Source organism: Moschus berezovskii, chromosome 2, assembly GCF_049115385.1.
Source record: "Moschus berezovskii isolate FMDL1 chromosome 2, NW_MosBer_1.0, whole genome shotgun sequence".
Lineage (NCBI taxonomy): Eukaryota > Metazoa > Chordata > Mammalia > Artiodactyla > Moschidae > Moschus > Moschus berezovskii.
The window spans coordinates 81,613,024-81,633,581 of record NC_142461.1 but is presented as its reverse complement, the minus strand read 5'-3'; the positions used below and the strand labels follow the sequence as shown (position 1 = coordinate 81,633,581).

Here is a 20,558-nt window from a genome sequence, read left to right as displayed (position 1 = left end):
TGATAGTAATTAATGGTCTAAATAAATAAAGCATTCTAGTATTTAATTTACAAATTGTAACTCTTGCAATTCTCACAGCAGTCCCCTGAGAGAGATACCATTAACACTGCTTACTTCAGAGCTCCCAGCCGAGGTTCAGTAGCCTAAATTAATCACTCACTGTTACCTGGTTAGTAAATAGTATAGCAAGCTTTCTAATCCATGATTCTTCATCTTTAAAGCTTGCGTTTCTTCCAGAAATTTGTCTTGCAGCTATAGTTACACTAGGATATATGTGCACTGAGATGTATGTAAGAATATACTTTGCAATGGCAGTTGTAATTAGAAAAGTCTGAGAGAAAAAGCCTTCATATATATTGTAAAGGACTAGCAAAATGAATCATGAAATGTTCATATAAAATGAAATATTATGCAGCTATTAAAAATGAAGTAAATCTATATGTTGATTTGAACTACTTCTCTAGAATACATTTTTTTAATTGAAAATAGTTACATTCAAAAAGTTATACAGAATGCTCCAATTTTTTTCACATGCCTGCATTTATTTTCCCAGGTGGCACTAGTGGGAAAGAACACACATGCCAAATGTAGCAGACATAAGGGACACAGGTTCAGTCCCTCAGTGGGGAAGATCCCCTGGAGGAGGGCATGGCAACTCACTCCATTATTCTTGCCTGGAGAATCTCAAGGACAGAGGAGCCTGGTGGGCCCTAGTCCATAGGGTCACAAAGAGTCAGGCACAACTGAAGCTACTTAGCATGCAGACACACACACATGCATTTATTTTAAAAATTTAGATATATTTTTTAAATCATGTGCTTTTTATGCTTCACTGTTTATCTCAGTAAGTATTGTTCAGAGAGCATCTACTCTCTAAATTTATACATTAGTGCTTATAGACACAGCAACCATGCAAAAGAGATAGTGAAACTGCAGTGTTGCCTCTGAAAATAATGTGGGTGGTTCAAGGTCAAAACTGGATCTCTAACATAATTCTGTCTACCTCCAGAGTTTCTTCTCACTATGCCAGTGATTCTCAAACCCAAGGTGATTTTGTCTAGTAGGGAACATTTGTCAGTGTTGGAAAACATTGAGGTCACAGCTGCTGATAAGAAAGGGTTTCTACTAACATTTTGTGCTGTGCTTAGTGGCTCAGTTGTGTCCAACTCTTTGTGACCCCACGGACTACAACCCACCAGTCTCCTCTGTCGATGTGGATTCTCCAGGCAGGAACACTGGAGTGAGTTACCATGCCCTGCCCCAGGTGATATTCCCAACCCAGGGATTGACCCAGGTCTCCCGCACTGCAGGCAGATTCTTTACCATTTGAGCCACCAAGGAAGTGGGTTGAAAAACAGGAATACTCGTAAACAACCTAAAAGACTCTGTAGAATCCTCCATAACAAGGAACTGTTTGGCCCAAAATGTCAATAGAGCTGAATTTCAGAAACTTGCTCATACCAAAAAAGACTCATGATCCTCAGTGAACAAGCACCTGTACAAAACCTGATATTGTAACTGTAGGCCTATTATCACAGTTTTTTATTAAAACAGAAAGCCTTAAAAATATATAAATAAAAACAAACACTTGGTGTTTGTAACAGCTGTTGGTATCAAATGGTCTTGGAGAGAAAGATAGGGATAGATGGCAGAGAAAGGCGGGGATATATAGTTCTTTCATGTTTTCTTTATTTCTTTTAAATGTAGCTTAATGGAAAAGAATCAAGATTTGCCTCTCTTATGTTTCTATTTATACTTAAATATCATAATACAGAGAGTGTACTTATCTGTCCCAATTTTGATTCACTTAGCAATTCATTTATCAAGTGACTATTTTGAGCTGGGCACCATATAGGTCCTAGGTAAACAGCATGTAACTATTCCATTACTATAGGGTCAGTATTCCTACTACTACTAAGTCGCTTCAGTCGTGTCCGACTTTGTGCGACCCCATAGACGGCAGCCCACCAGGCTCCGCCATCCCTGGGATTCTCCAGGCAAGAACAATGGAGTAGGTTGCCATTTCCTTCTCCAGCGCATAAAAGTGAAAAGTGAAAGTGAAGTCGCTCAGTAGTGTCTGACTCTTCGCGACCCCATGGACTGCAGTCCACCAGGCTCCTCCATCTATGGAATTTTTCAGGCAAGAGTACTGGAGTGGGTTGCCATTGCCTTCTCCACGAACAACATTAAGCATTGTGATAATTTGTGTTAAATGCTGCGGAGAAAAGCCAGTATTCCTAGTATGGGAAAATAGTGTACACTTGACACTTCAACAACATGGATTTGCTCTGCATGGATCCACTTATACAGATATTTCTTTTTCTGTAGTAAATGCTATAGTATTTATTTTAATAAATATGCATTTGGTTGAAATCTTGGATGCAGATAAAGAGGGAGAACATAGAAAGCTGACTATAAGTTATACTTAGATTTTCAACTTCCAGGAGGGTGCAGTGCTCCTGAGTTTTCCAAGAGTCAGCTATAAAAGCAAATACTCAAGTAAAATGAAGTTTGTCAAGTGGTAAAAGATACTAATGGAGAAAATTCAACCCAGGCATAAGAACAGGGAATGCAGAGTTGATTTGGGAGAAATGAACCAGAAAAATTACAATTTTATGTATAGAGGTCACGGCAAGTTTTCAATGGGAAATGGCAGCTAAGCAAGAATCTGCAGGAAGTAAAGGAGTGAGTCATTCAGGTACTTGGGGGAAGAACATTTGAGGGAGACAGAGAAAACAGGAAATTCAAATTTACTATGGATCGTATTTTCAGGTACTTTTTGCTTTTAGATGAGTTTTTGTTTTTATTTTTATTTTGCTTGTTTTAATGCTCTAGGTATTCACCTCACTCTCCTCCTCAATGGAGATTTTGCTATGTTTAAAAAATTCCTGATGCATGTGTGTAATTTTAATGCTGCCATTAAACTAGTCTAGTAAAATAGGATATATACTTAATTTATGCATATGAGCTAAAAGTAGTCATCTACATTAACTTTATTTCTCTAAAGGGAAGCTATTAGTTTGCGTGTGTTGAAATTCTTAATGATGATGAAATTAGTTCTGCCCCATGTGTTTTGCTTTATTTCCAATTTATTTTATACAAAGTTGCTATTAATGATTATGCATTTTAATAAGAAAGAAGAGAAACTTCTAGTAAATATGATTATTTCAAGCTGTTATGGTTAATGTTTATAGAAATAACCCTAAATCAGTCACATGAAGAAATTAATTATAGTTATTTAGAACAAACTTAACTTTGTAGAACTTATAGTTTGTTGCTTTAATTTCAAATGTTCTAAAATTAAAAGCTTGAATATTTATATGTTTATGAAATTGTATCATGCCAGTTGAAATTATCTCAATTTAGAAAAATTATTAACATATTCTTTAAAAAAAGCTTTGAGTTTTTTGAGAGATTAAAATCTAGACAACAGAGTATGTGTTTATAAAATATTACTCAGTAGAAAATATTCACAACATTTGTGAAACATGGAATATAATGCTTGAAAATGGTTATTTTAATGAAGAATTTTTAAAACAGATCAGGAAAAATAATTCCTTCTATCACAAGGATTGAAAAAATGCTAATTCTCTTAGGTATATGAATGATCATCAGTGCAATTATAATAGATATTTATGTAATTAGTATTGTCATGTCTATACCTGAATTATGTAAGCATGTTCTACTTCAGAAAATACAGATGATGAAAAGCTGGCCAAATAGTATATTATTTAAAAATATTTAAATGATATTTACTTCAAAATCATATTTACAGCCACTTTTCAGCAAAAGATGTGGTGATTTAATTGTTATACTTATATTGCATTTCTCTCTGTAACTCAGTATATACAACCATTCTATTTTAAATGTACTCTAATTATGCTATGTATTTTAAGTGATTCTGCTTTCAAATCATACTTTTTCAAAAGGGATAATTTACTTTTTAGTGCACAGTGAGCAGTGTCACTTAGTTCAAAGAACTTCAAATACACCACCTAAATTTTCTAAGTCATCAGTCTTCTAATTGCCTTAATACTATTCATTAAAGTAACAGTAATATATGAAATATATCCAGGCAATTTGCCCAGTACTAAGTATAGCACATAGTTGTCTTCTCTAAGTACTCGAACTACCATTAATGAAAACTAATAGCCCATCAAAATTTTCATTAAAAGTACTGTGAGAAATCTCCAAAGGACTATATGTGATTTTACTCCAGCAATTTTTGTCACCTTAAATTGCTGTGTTCCAATATGTTACTCTTCTTAATGCTAATTACCTTACAGAATGGATAAATACTACAATTCCAAAGTACATCAAGTACTGTTTTTTTAACTAGATTATAATTAGTGATCAGAGAATGGTTTCATTAACATAAATGGAATAATTAAATCATCTCAGCTTTACTGTACTTAAAAGCATTAAATAGTGATTTTTTTCTCTTTTTGTAAACTACTAAAGGTTAACTTTATTGGAATCATTTTCAGTAAAATTATATTGTTCATGTTTATGGCATTAAAATAATAAATTTGAAAATGTGTAATTCTTTAGAGCAGAGATATAACTATTTTATGTTGCCCCATGTCTCCCTTCATTTAAAAATAAGAAATAATAAATGTTTAGAGTGGGAAAAGATTTAGTATGCTTTAGACTTATGATAGAATTTTGAGTTAATATAATTATAGCAGCATTTTAGTTAGAGGTAGAAAATGAAGCAAGAAAATTAGAACATTCATTTCAAAAGCCTGCCCATATTCTGTAGGTATTATCTGATGTTGGAACATAGAAAATAACTTGGAATCATGTTATGATCTGGTAAGCATTTCATTTAAACTGAGACTAAACAATCAACCCTGAGTCCTTTGACTACAGTAATCCTGCTTATCCTTGGAGAATACATTCCAAGACCCCCAGTGGATGCCTGAAACTGAGGATAGTACCAAATCCTATATACAATATGGCAATATTGAATAGTACTAAAATTTTCACTATGATAAAGTTTAATTTATAAATTAGGCTTAGAAGGAGATTAACCATAGTAACTAATCATAAAGTAGAACAATTATAAAAATATATTGTAAAGTTATATGAATGTGATCTCTCTCTGTCTCTTAAAACCGAACATGAAGTCTAATTGCTCACTGATCAAAAGCCAATAAAGAAGCAAGGTTGGTGGAAAGAAAAATGTGCTTTATTTTTGGATGCCAGCAACGGCAGGGAGTAGGGGTGGGTGGATTCTGTCCAAAGGCCAAGTCACCTCCACTGACAATTGGTGGACAAAAGCTTTTATTGTAGGAGGAAGTGGGTTACTTGTAGAAACAGCACACTCAGCTCTGACAGCCATCTTGAAATTGGTCATGCAGTGGTCTGACCTGTGTTATCTTAAGTACAGTTAATCTTTAGTTTTAGGGTCAGTTTTTTTTTGTTTGTTTGTTTTTTTCCCCCATTTCCTTGAGATCAGTTCTCTGCATTGTGTCATGGTTCCAGGCTTGTCATCATGAAGTTAACTTCTTCCACTTGGTGAGGGCTTCAGTATCTATAAGACAGCTCATAGGATATGGCTCAGAATTTTCTCTATAACCGTTGAAAGGAACTAAAGGTCCTCAACTTTTCTTGGTGACTAAACTACCATTGTTTGGTCCTATTTGACAGATTTCATTTGCTTCAGCATTTTCTTACTTCTCTGATTATGCTTTACCTAAAGTTTTTCTACGGGGTGAGGGCATGAGTGGGGCAAGGACCATTGGGTACTGTTCAATTTCACTGTGAGATGATAAATTGACCATGTGATGAGATGAAGTGACGTGAATGGATAGGTGGTATGAGATAGCATTAAGCTTACTATTAATCTTCTGACTATCCAGCAGGAGGATCATCTGCTTAAGATAATCCTGGATCACTGAGCTATGACAAGATGGAAGTCATGAAAAAGATGTTGACAGTTAGGATGCCCAGCCAAGATGGAGCAGTATTGTGCAGGATTTCATCATGCTATTGAGTCCAGTGTGCAATTTAAAACTTCAGTTCAGTTCAGTCACTCAGTCATGTCCGACTTTTGCGACCCCATGAACTGCAGCACACCATGCCTCCCTGTCCATCACCAACTCCCGGAGTTCATTCAAACTCTTGTCTATCGAGTTGGTGATGCCAGAATGAGATCCAGCCATCTCATTCGCTATCATCCTCCTCTCCTACTGCCCCCAATACCTCCCAGCATCAGAGTCTTTTCCAGGGAGTCAACTCATCGCATGAGGTGGCCAAAGTATTGGAGCTTCAGCTTTAGCATCAGTCCTTCCAATGAACACCCAGGACTGATCTCCTTTAGAATGGACTGGCTGGATCTCCTTGCAGTCCGTGGGACTCTCAATAGTCTTCTCCAGCACCACAGTTCAAAAGCATCAATTCTTTGGCAATCAGCTTTCTTCACAGTCCAACTCTCACATCCATACATGACCACTGGAAAAACCATAGCCTTGACTAGACGGACCTTTGTTAACAAAGTAATGTCTCTGCTTTTTAACATGCTGTCTAGGTTGGTCATAACTTTCCTTCTGAGGGGTAAGCGTCTTTTAACTTCATGGCTTAAGAACTCTTTATTTGTTGAATTTTTCATATAATAGTTTCAGATCATGGTTGAACTTAGGTAACTAAAACCGTGGTATTGAAAGCTCAGTTAAGTGAAAGCAAGTGAAAGTGTTAGTTGTTCAGTCATGTCCAATTCTGCCACCCAGTGGACTATAGCCCACCAGGCTTCTCCCTCCATGGTATTCTCCAGGCAAAAATACTAGAGTGGGTTGCCATTTCCTTCTCCAGGGGATCTTCAAGACCCTGTGGTAGAATCTGAGTCTCATGAATTGCAGGCAGATTCTTTACCATCTGAGCCACCAGGTAGCCCTCAGATAAGGGAGGATTACAGTATTTGACAGTTTATTTCAATCCAAATTAGACTTTGATGGAAGGCATCTGATCATAGAAGATTTTGAGATGTCATAAAGAAAGACAATGCCAAAGAATGCTCAAACTACCACACAATTGCACTCATCTCACACGCTAGTAAAGTAATGCTCAAAATTCTCCAAGACAGGTTTCAAAAATGCACTTCAACAAAAGTGGGCCATGAATTTCCAGATGTTCAAGATGGTTTTAGAAAAGGCAGAGGAACCAGAGATCAAATTGCCAACATCTGCTGGATCATAGAAAAAGCAAGAGAATTCCAGAAAAACAAATGTTTCTGCTATTGACTCTGCCAAAGATTTTGACTGTGTGGATCACAATAAACTGTGGAAAATTCTGAAAGAGATAGGAATACCAGACCAACTGATTTGCCTCTTGAGAAACTTTTATGTAGTTTAGGAATCAACAGTTAGAACTGGATGTGGAACAACAGACTGGTTCCAAATAGGAAAAGGAGTACATCAAGGCTATATATTGTCATCCTGCTTATTTAACTTATATGCAGAGTACATCATGAAAAAGGCAGGTCTGGAGGAAGCACAAGCTGGAATCAAGATTGCAGGAGAAATATCAAAAACCTCAGATATGCGCATGACAACACCCCTGTGGCAGAAAGTGAAGAAGAACTGAACAGCCTCTTGATGAAAGTGAAAGAGGAGAGTGAAAAAGTTGGCTTAAAAGTCAACATGCAGAAAACTAAGATCATGGCCTCTGGTCCCATCACTTCATGGGAAATAGATGGGGAAACAGTGGAAACAGTGTCAGATTTTATTTTTGGGGGCTCCAAAATCACTGCAGATGGTGATTGCAGCCATGAAATTAAAAGACGCTTACTCTGATGCTTGGAAGGATTGGGGGCAGGAGGAGAAGGGGACGACAGAGAATGAGATGGCTGGATGGCATCACCGACTCGATGGACATGAGTTTGGGTGAACTCCAGGAGTTGGTGCATTACTTTGTCAACAAAGGTCCGTCTATTCAAGGCTATGGTTTTTCCAGTGGTCATGTATGGATGTGATAGTTGGACTATATAGAAAGCTGAGCACAGAAGAATTGATGCTTTTGAGCTGTGGTGTTGGAGAAGACTCCCTTGAACTTCAAGGAGATCCAACCAGTCCATCCTAAAGGAGATCAGTCCTAGGTGTTCATTGGTAGGACTGATTTTGAAGCTGAAACTCCAATACTTTGGCCACCTGATGCAAAGAGCTGACTCATTTGAAAAGACCCTGATGCTGGGAAAGACTGAGGGCAGGAGGAGAAGGGGATGACAGAGGATAAGATGGTTGGATGGCATCACCAACTCAATGGACATGGGTTGGGTGGACTCCGGGAGTTGGTGATGGACAGGGAGGCCTGGGGTGGTGCAGTTCATGGGGGTCGCAAAGAGTCGGATGTGACTGAGTGACTGAACTGAACCGAACTGATATACCTAGATTTAGGCAAATTAAAAAAAAAAATAATTTGTACTTGAGTATCAACATACAAATTTCTATTTTTCCTTTTTCATAATCATCAGTAAAAGATGAAATAAATGTTTACATCAATTTAATTTTAATTAGTAGTGTTCCATATTAAAATTATAGCCATTCAAGGAATATCTTTAAAAAAGCAACCATAAAGCATGTACACCTTTAAAAAAATCATGATTTTAGCTTTTTAAATAGTAAGTATAATTGTTGTATATATGTGTACTGATTTATCACAGATGAATAGTACTCAAAAGGCAGGTGATGAGACTATTTTGTGTTGAATTGACTCATAATGAACTTACATGTGGGAGGGAAAAAGATTCTGTTACCTTGAAATAGAGATTAAGAGCTTTGCAAGAGATCTCTTGGCTCACTGGAATAATGAGACATGAATAAGATTTGTGCCATATTAAGATCCAACCAGTCCATTCTAAAGGAGATCAATCCTGGATGTTCATTGGAAGGACTGATGCTAAAGCTGAAACTGCAATACTTTGGCCACCTCATGCGACGAGTTGACTCACTGGAAAAGACTCTGATGCTGGGAAAGGTTGGGGGTGGGAGGAGAAGGGGACGACAGAGAATGAGATGGCTGGGTGGCATCACCGACTCTGTGGACATGAGTTTGAGTGAACTCCGAGAGTTGGTGATGGACAGGGAGGCCTGGCGTGCTGTGATTCATGGGGTTGCGGAGAGTCGGACACGACTGAGCGACTGAACTGAACTGAACTGAACTGAAGGACTACTAAGATTTCACTTTGGAAGAATATTTTTGGTTTTTAAAAATATGAATCTCACTTCATCATCTGTAATATTACCTTAATAGAGGCAAAATTATGTATACTTATTAAGTTGAAATACTTATATTCCCATTTGGTGAACAATAGAATACATAAAAGTTCCATAGTTATAGAACATAGCCATAACATAGGCTTGTCAGGAAAATTTCAAAATTATATAACCATATGCTACCACTTGAAAATTTATCTAGACATTCCCCCTCTTTAAACATGTTTTTCTTTTTTGAAATACTCAGTATACCTCCAATTTATTTCCATATAAGTTAAATCTAAGCATTCGTGTATTTTTTTTTCTATTATGCTATTTTGCCACCTATATTTTTCATAGGGAATTCTAGTTGTGAGAAACCTAGTCAGAGCTGTAAAATACTTGGTGTAGAATGGCAAAGTGATGGCACCCCACTCCAGTACTCTTGCCTGGAAAATCCCATCGAAGAAGGACTCTGGTAGGCTGCAGTCCATGGGGTCGCTAAGAGTTAGACATGACTAAGCGACTTCACTTTCACTTTTCACTTTCCTGCATTGGAGAAGGAAATGGCAACCCACTCCAGTGTTCTTGCCTGGAGAATCCCAGGGACCAGGGAGCCTGGTGGGCTGCCACCTATGGGGTCCCCTAGAGTCGGACACGACTGAAGTGACTTAGCAGCAGCAGCAGCAGCAGAATGACAAAAATCACATCTCCAGTGCATCTTACCACTCTTTCTTCTTAAAAAGTCTTGTATCAATAAGCTTACCATTTTACTTTAAATCCTCAATTTAATGAGAATTGTGTTGTGTTGTGCTCAGTTGCTAAGCAATGTCTGACTCTTTTGCAACCTCATGGACTACAGCTCACCAGGTTTCTCTGTCCATGGGATTTTCTAAGTAAGAATACTGGAGTGTGTTGCCATTTTCTCTCCCAGGGAACTAACCGGTGTCTTCTGCATCTCCTGCATTGACTGGAGGGTTCTTTACATTGAGCCACTGAGGAAGCCCCAAAGAGAACTATATGCATTAGCAAATTCACAGTTGCATTCTTTATTCAGGAACATTATATTGTGACTTAGTTCTAGTATACCAAGTCCTTATCTTGTGGATTTCCAGGTATGAAAATGAGAGTACAATGAAGTGATTGAATAGGGATGCTCATCCTGAGATTCTTTATAAAAAAACGCATGCTTTTTTGTTTTATGATTCATAATTAAAACATATGATTTAATGTTACAAAATTTAATGAGTTACAAAGGAAAGGATTACAAGATGATGCTCATTTTACAAACCACAATTTTATTTTTATTTTCTGATTCGAGTATCGCTCCAACTGGCAGCTATCCCATCCAGTTCAATTGAAAGTCTTGAGTTGCAATGACATAATATTTTGGTAACATTATTTAAATGGGCAATGCTTCCCTCTGAAATGTGCTATAATGTAGAGGTTTTATGTGCTTTTATTTTCAAATAAATAGATATATCATATTAAATTATTTGGGAAAGACAGGATCATGGCAAATGGGAGCACCAAAAATCATTTATTTGTGACACTATTTATTTTTTAACATTTTCCCAGTAATATATTTATATTTACACCCACATATATATATTTCTAGTCAGTAAATTTTACAATATTAATTATTTGGCAGTGTCAAGAGTTGGATAGTAACTACAACAACAACATTCATATTTTAATAATAAAGACAGAGCAATAAATTATCTGGGATAGAACAGCCATTTGAAGCAATTTTTGAAATATTGGAACCTTTTAATATACAGTGTGTTCAAACCAGAATGAAATACTAGTTCACTGAATCTCATATGATATTAAAAGAAGAAAACGTTGCTCAAGAAGCACACTGTAAAAATGATTTAAATTAATTGAAGTAAAAATTTAATGTTAATGCTGATCAGTAAATAATTTAAAAATGAGCAGAATAGGATCATTTAAAGATATAAGTAATATTTGTTAGCAAACTCTATTTTAAAACTTTATTTAGAAAAGTTAAAATTTATGATCCTTTTTACAAATTATATATAAACTTTTTTCAGTTTTAACTTGTCATAAACATTGATTTCTAGGTCAATAAATACATCTAGGTCAATAAAATATCATTTTTTAGTAGTTTATATATTTGGCTACACCAGGTCTTAGTTGAATCATGTAGGTTCGAGTCCCATGACCAGGGATTGAGCTTGATCTTCCTGAATTGGGAGCAGGAGTTTTAGCCACTGAGCCACCAGGGAAGTCCCTAAAATATCATTTTAATGTTTATACATTTTATAAATTATTTATATACTATATATTTACATATTAAAAATGATAGATTTTTTTTTCTCACAAAACTGAAGACCAAGACATGAACCTAATAATAAGGATATATTTAAGACAATGTCTACTGAGATTAATACTTTCTGGGCACTATTCTACATGGAATCTGGTTACCAGAAACAGAAATTTTCATTCTGTCTCAAGTAGGGAAGAAATGTCTATTATAAAAATACATGTATTCCAAAATGAAATAAAAATTTTAACAAAATTCTGGATTGATAGAATGCTTGTCATACAGACTGGCTTGGAGGGTCAAACTGGTACAAAGCAGTTCAAGGGACTTCAGCAGTGAAGTTAATGAATAATTGGTTCTAAGTGACTCATGGTCCACTATGGGCCCTTCAACTCTATTTCCAAAGGAGTAGAAGTTATAAGGGGGATAAAAGTGTATATGTGAAAGTGTTAGTTGCTTAGTCATGTCCAACTCTTTGCAACTAACTCCATGCAATGTAGCCCGCCAGGCTCCTCTTTCCTTGAAATTCTCCAGGCAAGAATACTGGCATGGGTAGCTATTCCCTCTGCCAGGGTATCTTCCCAACCCAGGGATCAAACCCCAGTCACCTATATTGCAGACAAATTCTTTACTGGCTGAGCCACCTGGGAAGCCCCATTATAGTGTAGCAATTTCTCATCTAACCCTTAGTGGTCTATAAATTGAGTAAAGCTTAGATTTTTAGACACAGTTGACTGCAACTCAGAGCAACAGCTGGCTGCAGCTTCTCTACTTTGTTAACAACTGTGATAAGACAAGCTCCTCTTTTATCTATACATATTAACTAGTTTTAAGTTCTGAAGAAAGCCTTTCTCATGAACCTACTTCATTAGTTTTGTTTTTTCTTCATTTAATTTTTGTTTGGGAAGAGTGTCATTCAGAAAATTAATTTGAAGATCATTGCATGACCCTGTATCAAATGATTCAAACCCACATCCACTGATATCCCTGAAGGCATTTTTTAAACACATACTTTCTTCATATTAATTCTCTGTGTGTTTATTTATTTATTTTTAATTCCAAACTTCTTTACATTGAAGTCGTTGGATTTTCTGAAAAGTTCTGATAGTTCTCTTCCTTCTCTAATTTAAGACCTTTAACTACACTGTAAAGGAATTAAATGAAGATCTTGTTTTTCCTTTACTATTTTCTCTACATTTGCACTCATAGGTTGTTTTCTTGAACTAGTTTGATGGGGTGACAGTAGATTGGCACTGGTCTGTGGAGTGCTAGGTAAAATCACACCTAAATCTCCTAGACATTCCACCTTAAAAATGAAATTGTGGTTTGCTTCGAGGAAAGGGAATGCTACACAACTCCACCACTGTTCCCCAGATTCCAGTTCTCATCTGTCCACTTCCTTCAAGCCATCTCCACCTTCCCTAGCCATCCTCAGAGAGTGTAGAAAGTGCAAGCAGCTGCAGCTATCCCACTTACTTTGATTTTAAAAAATCCTTTATTTTTTTAAAATTTAATTAATTAATTAATTTTAATTGAAGGCTTATTACTTTACAATATTGTGATGGTTTTTGCCATCCATTGACATGAATCAACCACAGTTGTACATGTGTCTCCCATCCCAAACCCCCCTCCTATCTCCCTCCCATCCCATCCCTCTGGGTTGTCCCAGTTCACGGGCTTTGAGTGCCCTGTTTCATGCATCAGCTTGTACTGGTGATCTATTTCATATATGGTAATATACATGTTTCAGTGCTATTCTCTCAAAGCATCCCACCCTTGCCTTTTATTTATTTATTTTAACAAGTAAAATTGCTTTATAGCATTGTGTTAGTTTCTGCTGTATAACAACATGAATCAGCTACATGTCTCTATATATCCCCTCCCTCTTGAGTTCACTCCCATTCCCACATCCCACCCCTCTAGATTATCACAGAGCAGTGAGCTAAGCTCCCTGTGCTATACAGCAGCTTTCCACTAGCTATCTATATGTCAGTGCTACTCTTTCATTTCTTCTGTGGAGAACAGACTTATGATTCCTCTGATTTTACATTTATCTTCCTATTGTTTGCAATCTCTTAAAGGAACCTAGAACTACTTGCTGAGGACGATCTTAATTACCGACCTTTAGGTATTCCCTCTTGTAGTCATGCCTCACTGCTTAGTAGAGAGCTGGCACTCAATCTGAGAAATGTCCCCATTGACCATGACTGCCATGGGAGGAGCAGCAAAAAAGGTCACAAAAAAGTCTCTTCACTGATGAGACTGAACATCAGAAGTTTGAGATGCCATTGCTACTCAAAGAAAAAGTAAAAAACGGTTTTCCAGTGTCCCATTTATTCAGGGATATAAAAACAAAAGAAAAAAGAAAAATCTATATACCTGCTCAGGCTCCAGGTGATAATAATTCTAAGTGGGCATTTTTTCAGTTCTTTGCCTCTTTCATTCATTCACATACAGCCCTCTTACCTGAAGCATGTTCAACGTGACAGAATTGGAGATATTTCTTGTATCAGCCCCAGTTATTTCTAGAACTAGAATTTTATTAGAATAGTAAGAATTTATAAATTGCTATATATCTAAATTATATCTTTTCAGTATAGAAACACAGGGGTGAAAAAGGGTAGCTTCAGTCTCTATCTTCATGAATTTACACTTAGCTGAGATAGACAGTAAATGCATAAACATTTGTGAAAATGTCAGATAGGGAAAAGTGATGTGAAATAAGAGTTTCCATGAAGTCCTTGCCAGGGAGGTGCTATTTGAACTTACACTTTAATGGCAAGCAAAATCTAGCCTTGTGAAGATGTCTAAGGAAGAGTTTCTGGGCAGAGAAAATAGCAAGTAAAAACTTTTTAAGATCAGAAAGTGCTTGTCAGGTTCTGGCTAATATGACTGGAGTAACAGGAGCTTCATTCCACAGGAGAGGAGGGTCAAGGTTGACAAAATTCTCAGGGACTTGCCTGCTGAAGACTGAAAAATTCAGTAGTCAACTGAAGAGTTAAACAGGAGTTTAAATTAATAAAATGATTACTCAAAGCTATGTGAAGACTGGGCTATGGGAGAGGAAAAGAATGGAGGCTGGTGAACCTTATGGGGCTGGTATAGGAGTTCAGGTGAGACTCTGACGGCTTGGACTAGCATGGTATCAGTAAAAGTGGAAGCGGTGGAGATCTTGGAAAGATGTAATTTGGAAGTAGGTAATTGGAGTATATTTTAGAGGTAAAGTACAGATCTGCTTGAATATAGAGTGAGTTTTCTCTCAGTGGTTCCTATTTTGCATCTCAGCATGAACTCAAAATCTCAGACTTTTTAAAATAACTTTCCCAGGTCTGTGTTCTGTTCCTAATAAATTAGCAGATATATGTCAGTGTATTAGTCAGTGAGGGCTGCCATACCAAATACTAGACCAGATGGCTTAAACAATAGAAAATTACCTGCTCACCTTTCCAGAGGCTGGAAGAGATCAATGTGTCAGAAGGTTTGGTTTCTCCCCAGGCTTCCTTGGCTTACAGACATCCACCTTCTCACCACACCCTCCCTTTGTCTTTCCTCTGTGCCCACATCCCTGGTATCTTCTGGTAATGACACCAGTCATATATGGACTGGGGTACCATTGTTATGACCGCATGTAACCTTAGTTACCTCTTTGAAGACCCAATTCCAGATACAGTCACATTGGGGGTTAGGACTTCAATGTCTGGATTTGGGGGAAGACACAACTCAGTACAACATAGAGAAGGTCATTATCTAACTTAACCCTCTGTAGACCTTGCTTAAGCTAAGCACCTTAATAAAGGGGAAATGATTCTCTTAACCATTTCTCCTAAATAATGTATACATAAAACAAAGAATTACATTGTTGTCTTTGAACACTGCTAATCTACCTTGTTTACAGCAGTTACAGATACAAATTGAAGCTCTAATATTCTACTTGTGTTAGTCAGTCCATCATGCCTGACTCTGAAACCCCATGGACTATGGCCTGCCAGACTCCTCTCTCCAAGGGATTCTCCAGGCAAGAATACAGGAGTGACTAGCCATTCCCTTCTCCAGGAGAATCTTTCCCATCCAGAGATCAAACCCTGGCTTCTACATTGCAAGGAAATTCTTTACCATCCAAGCCACCAGGGAAACCCAATATTCTACTTGTCCTAACTTAACAGGACATTTTATATGTGACTTGAACCTGGTAATCACTTTGGAGTGATTGCCATGGGCAATGAGCATTATTCTTGTCCACTCTCAGGCACTATACTACTAACTTCAACCCACATTCATGTGAATGAATCTAACTAGTGTGAAAGGGAAATAAAATAATTTTCTTTGCACCATCCTAGACTCTTGGCTGATATCCCGTAATAAAAGACAGACTGTGCTGTGTGTGCTTAATTGCTCAGTAGTGTCCAACTCTTTGCAATCCTTTTGGGCTGTAGCCCACCAAGCTCCTCTATCCCTGGGATTTTTCAGGAAGAATATTGGTGTGGCTCAGCATTTCCTCCTCCAGGGGATCAGCCCAACCCAGGGATCAAACACCTGTGTCTCCTATGTCTCCTACATTGCAGGTAGATTACCCACTGAGCAATTGGTGAAACCCAAAGACAGATTAACAAGAGGAAAAAAATAACAATTTATGTGTGGTTGGACCCCACCAAAATATCAGATTCAAAAGATAACTATACTATTCAGGTTTGTATATCATTTATTATTTTATATACTATTTATTTCCTGAGCTACAGAAAGAGATGGGGTCTGCAGCTTCAAAGAAGGGAAGGCAGTTCATGGAAAGATGAAATTAGGAAATGTTTAGTAAACAAAGGTTGTCCCACCTTGCAGATGAATCTCTCAGATGAAAAGATTATCTCTGGTGATGTCTGTCCTCCTGGTACAGGACCACTTTCTAATGTAAATTTCCCTTACAAAAAAGCAATTTCTATTCTGTTTTCAGAGTTTATACTATGTCTGATTTTTCTTAAAATAATTAGATTCAAATAATCCTTATGCCAAAGAGACACATTTTCAGGTGGCACATTCTGCTAGCCATAAAAGAAGTAGTATAAAATCATAGAACTGTTTAGTGTTAGTCCTTCGTTCGTGTCCACCTCTTTGCAAATCCATGGACTGTGGCCTGCCAAGCACCTGTGTCCATGGGATTTCCCAGGCAAGAATACTGGAGTGTGTTGTCATTTCCTACTCGAGGAGATCTTCCCAAACAGGTAATGAACTCTGGTCTCCTGCATTGCAGGCAGATTCTTTACTGTCTGAGCCATCAGGGAAGTCCAGAAATGCAGTAATTCATCATTAATTATGAAAAACAAATTCCATACTCTTTTCTATTGACAGTGGATATAAATATTTTTCTGAATTGCTTGTATATTAGAATTAGTATACTCAAATGTATTTTAGATTTTGTTGACTTATTCTTTTATTCAATGTAGCTACCAATTATTGTCTTTACCATTCAAATCATGTGGCTAATTATTTCATATAAGAGTGTAGTGGAATTTTTTCCTTTTACTGATGAGAAGACTAATACTAAGGATTCAAGTATGTTGTTCAAAATCACTCAGAATATGTCATAGCCAGGTATCAAAGCATGTTTGTATGACCCCAACCCATACTCCCTCACCCACTGTATACAATGACTCTCAACAAGCCTTAAAAACCATTCATTTAAACCATCCATGTAATTGGCATTGGGAGATTCCCAGGTGGTGCCGTGATAAAGAATCTGCCTGCCAGTGCAGGAGATGTGAGAGACACGGTTCAATCTCTGGGTCAAGAAGATCTCCGGGAGAAGGAAATGGCAGCCACTTTAGTATACTTGCCTGGAAAATCCCATGGACAGAGGAACCTGACAGACTACAGTCTTTGGGATTGCAGAGAGTTGGACAGATTTTGCAACTGAACACACACATAAAAGGGCTTCGGGATATTTGGGAATCATTGTTTTGAAAAACTATATCAACTCTATATTATCCTATTTACTGGGGTAATGGAAATCAGGAGAATACAGATAAAACATTGTTCAGATTCAATTTAACACAACTATGACACAAAATGGATATTTAATTCAAATGCATTTCACTAGGATGTTAAATTGTCTGCATGAGGTCAGTGGGTCTTTTATTTCTTTCTTCTCCTGCTCTTCTTTCTCCTCTTCTGATTTTCTTTTTATTTGCTTTATAATATTGTGTTAATTTCTGCTATATAGCAAAGTGATTCAGTTTTATATATACATAAAACTGAATATCTATTAAATATATTATTTTCCATTTGGTTTATCATAGGATATTGAATATAGTTCTCAGTGCTACATAGGAAGACCTTGTTGTTGCTCTTCCCTTTTTTAGATGAGAATAATATTTTTCACTAAATAAACACTAAATAAAATATTTTCACTAAATAAACATTTTTGTTTTCTAAACATTGTGGCAAGCAGTTATTTGGGGCCCTTTTGTTTTTGTCAAAAATTCTCTCTCACTGTCATTCCCTCTTTCATCATCACACAAATACTAGTTCACTGGCAACACAGTCAAACCATCAACTTGGAAATTAAATTACCTGCCATTCTCAGGTTTTTCTCCCTACAATCCTAGACTGCCCCATGGCTCTCAGTGAGGCAAACCTCAATGTAACAATGAATTGAAGGGATTTTTAAGACCATATCTGTCAGTTCAAGGTCACAAAGGGTTCAGAACAAAATTCTGGATTCTGTTCTGTATTGCTCTTCCTCTCACCTCCCTTGCCATTCTCTAGATTCTCTGTTTGAGAAAAATAAATAAAAACAAGGCTTGGGAGAAAGCACAGCAAAGAGACTTCTAGCACTATCATTGTCCTAAGAAATAGATTTTTGCCCAGAGCTTCAGACAAACTGCAGAATGTTGCTCCTGCACCAAAGAGCAGCTAACAGATTGCATATGCAGTTTTGACTGTCCAGGTGAAGGGGTGTTCCTTATTTGTGATAGGTACAATGTAAAAATGGAACAGTTCCTATATAATTATAAATAATAGACTCATTCTGATATGTAGATATTTCTCTAATCCACCACAATTTTAGTTTTTTTTCTTTACAAGTAAGCTGTCTTTGGCCCATTTTCACCCATTTCCCCCTCATAATGTGGTTAATCTATCCTTGGGAAATTGAAAGTTGACTGCAGTTCAATATTCCTAGAACATGGTACACAGTGGGCAGTAACAGATCTAGTGATGGACAGTTAAGTAGGCATCAAATCACAAATGGCCTTTGTGCCATGTTAAGTGGTTTGGCAGGGGGATGCAAGCCACTGTAGAATTTTAAGTGGTGGAGTGACATGCTTAGATTTGTATTTTGGAAAGATCACTCTAGTGTTGCCTCAGCAAAGGTCATCAGGAGAAAGAGAAGTAATGGATTCCTGAGCTACGGAGTTTTAGTGGCAATGGAGAGGAAATAAAACATTGGGGTAAGCACCTAAGTGACATGGCCCTGGGAGGATGAAAAAGATGGCCCTCTAGTTTTTACCACAGATGACCAAGTCAGGGACCATTCACTGTGAGAAGCTGTCTTAGTTCAGAATACTGTAACAAAAATACCACAGGCTGGGATGCTTTAAGTGGCAAACATTTATTTCTCAATATTCTGAAGGTTGAGAAGTCCAAGATCAAGGTGGTAGCAGATTTGGTGTCTGGTGAGAATGTGCTTACTGCTTCACTGGCAGCCAGCTGGTCTTACTGTCTCACAGCAGAAGGGATAGAGAGCTCTCGGGGTGTGTCTTTTTAAAAGGTACTAATTCCACTCATGAGGACTCCACCCTTACAGCCTAATCACCTCCCAGGGCACCACACCCTGGGAGTAAATTTCAAAATATGAATTTATCAAGGGACACAAACATTAATTAATACAGAATTCTATTGGGAAATAAGTATACATGGGAAAAATAAAATGGATTTTATTTTGGTCATGTAAAGTTTGCAGTGACTTCTTTATATTCAGGTAGAAATTCCTACTATGTAGTAGCATGTATGGGCTGAAGATTAAGAGGATAGTTAGGCATATGAAAGAGATTTTGGAGCTCTGAGGGTGAAATTTAATTATTTAAATCACAAGTGAGAAATCTCCCTTACTCCTCTTCCAATTTCCAGGCAATAGATTCAATTTCAACTCTTTGGGTTATTTATTTCGATGTTTGTTGCTATATTTGTGGATTTTTTTTAAGTTATAGATTTTGCTTATTGATAGGCATTTTATTACATCCACTCACTTATGAATGATTGAGACAGTTATGTGTGCCTAGCAAAGGTCTTGGGACTTAGTACTCGTTTGATCAGTTGTGTCTCAGTAAAATTATTTCCTTTATTTCTCTCTCTTTTGAGTGCAGAGTTTGGTGATTGTATGGTAGAACCAATTTGCATTTATGATATTTATGTTAATTCTTTATAAGTATCTTCTATATCCATATTAGTAAACTTAATACTAGGACTTATTAAACTTATTTAAACTTATTAAACTTATTTACTAGGACTGCCCTAACAAAGTCCCATAGACTGTATTTCTTGACAGAAATTCATTGTCTCACTGTTCTGGAATCTTGAAGTCTGAAAACCAGGAGTCAACATGGTTGATTTCTTCTGAGGCCCTTCTCCATGGCTTGTAGATGGCTATCTTTTCTTCCTTGAGTGTTCCATCTGTGTATTCAGTGGCCTAATTTTCTTTCTATAATAACATGTGTCATATCGGATTCAGTTCAGTTCAGTTCAGTCTCTCAGTCGTGTCCGACTCTTTGCGACCCCATGAATCACAGCACACCAGGCCTCCCTGTCCATCACCAACTCCCGGAGTTCACTCAAACTCATGTCCATCAAGTCGGTGATGCCATCCAGCCATCTCATTCTCTGTCATCCCCTTCTCCTCCTGCCCCCAATCCTTCCCAGCATCAGAGTCTTTTCCAGTGAGTCAGCTCATCGCATGAGGTGGCCAAAGTATTGCGGTTTCAGCTTTAGCATCAGTCCTTCCAATGAACACCCAGGATTGATCTCCTTCAGAATGGACTGGTTGGATCTCCTTGCAGTCCAAGGGACTCTCAAGAGTCTTCTCCAGCACCACA

General features: G+C 37.3%; 1 protein-coding gene and 1 pseudogene across 1 annotated transcript in view; one reads left to right on the top strand and one right to left on the bottom strand.

The window, feature by feature from the left end:
- LRP1B (LDL receptor related protein 1B) overlaps positions 1–20,558 on the top strand; it is a 2,241,805-nt gene that overhangs the window by 1,561,993 nt on the left and 659,254 nt on the right. The gene's annotated exons all lie outside the window — the stretch shown is intronic.
- On the bottom strand, positions 12,087–13,953 carry LOC148778554 (swi5-dependent recombination DNA repair protein 1 homolog pseudogene; annotated as a pseudogene).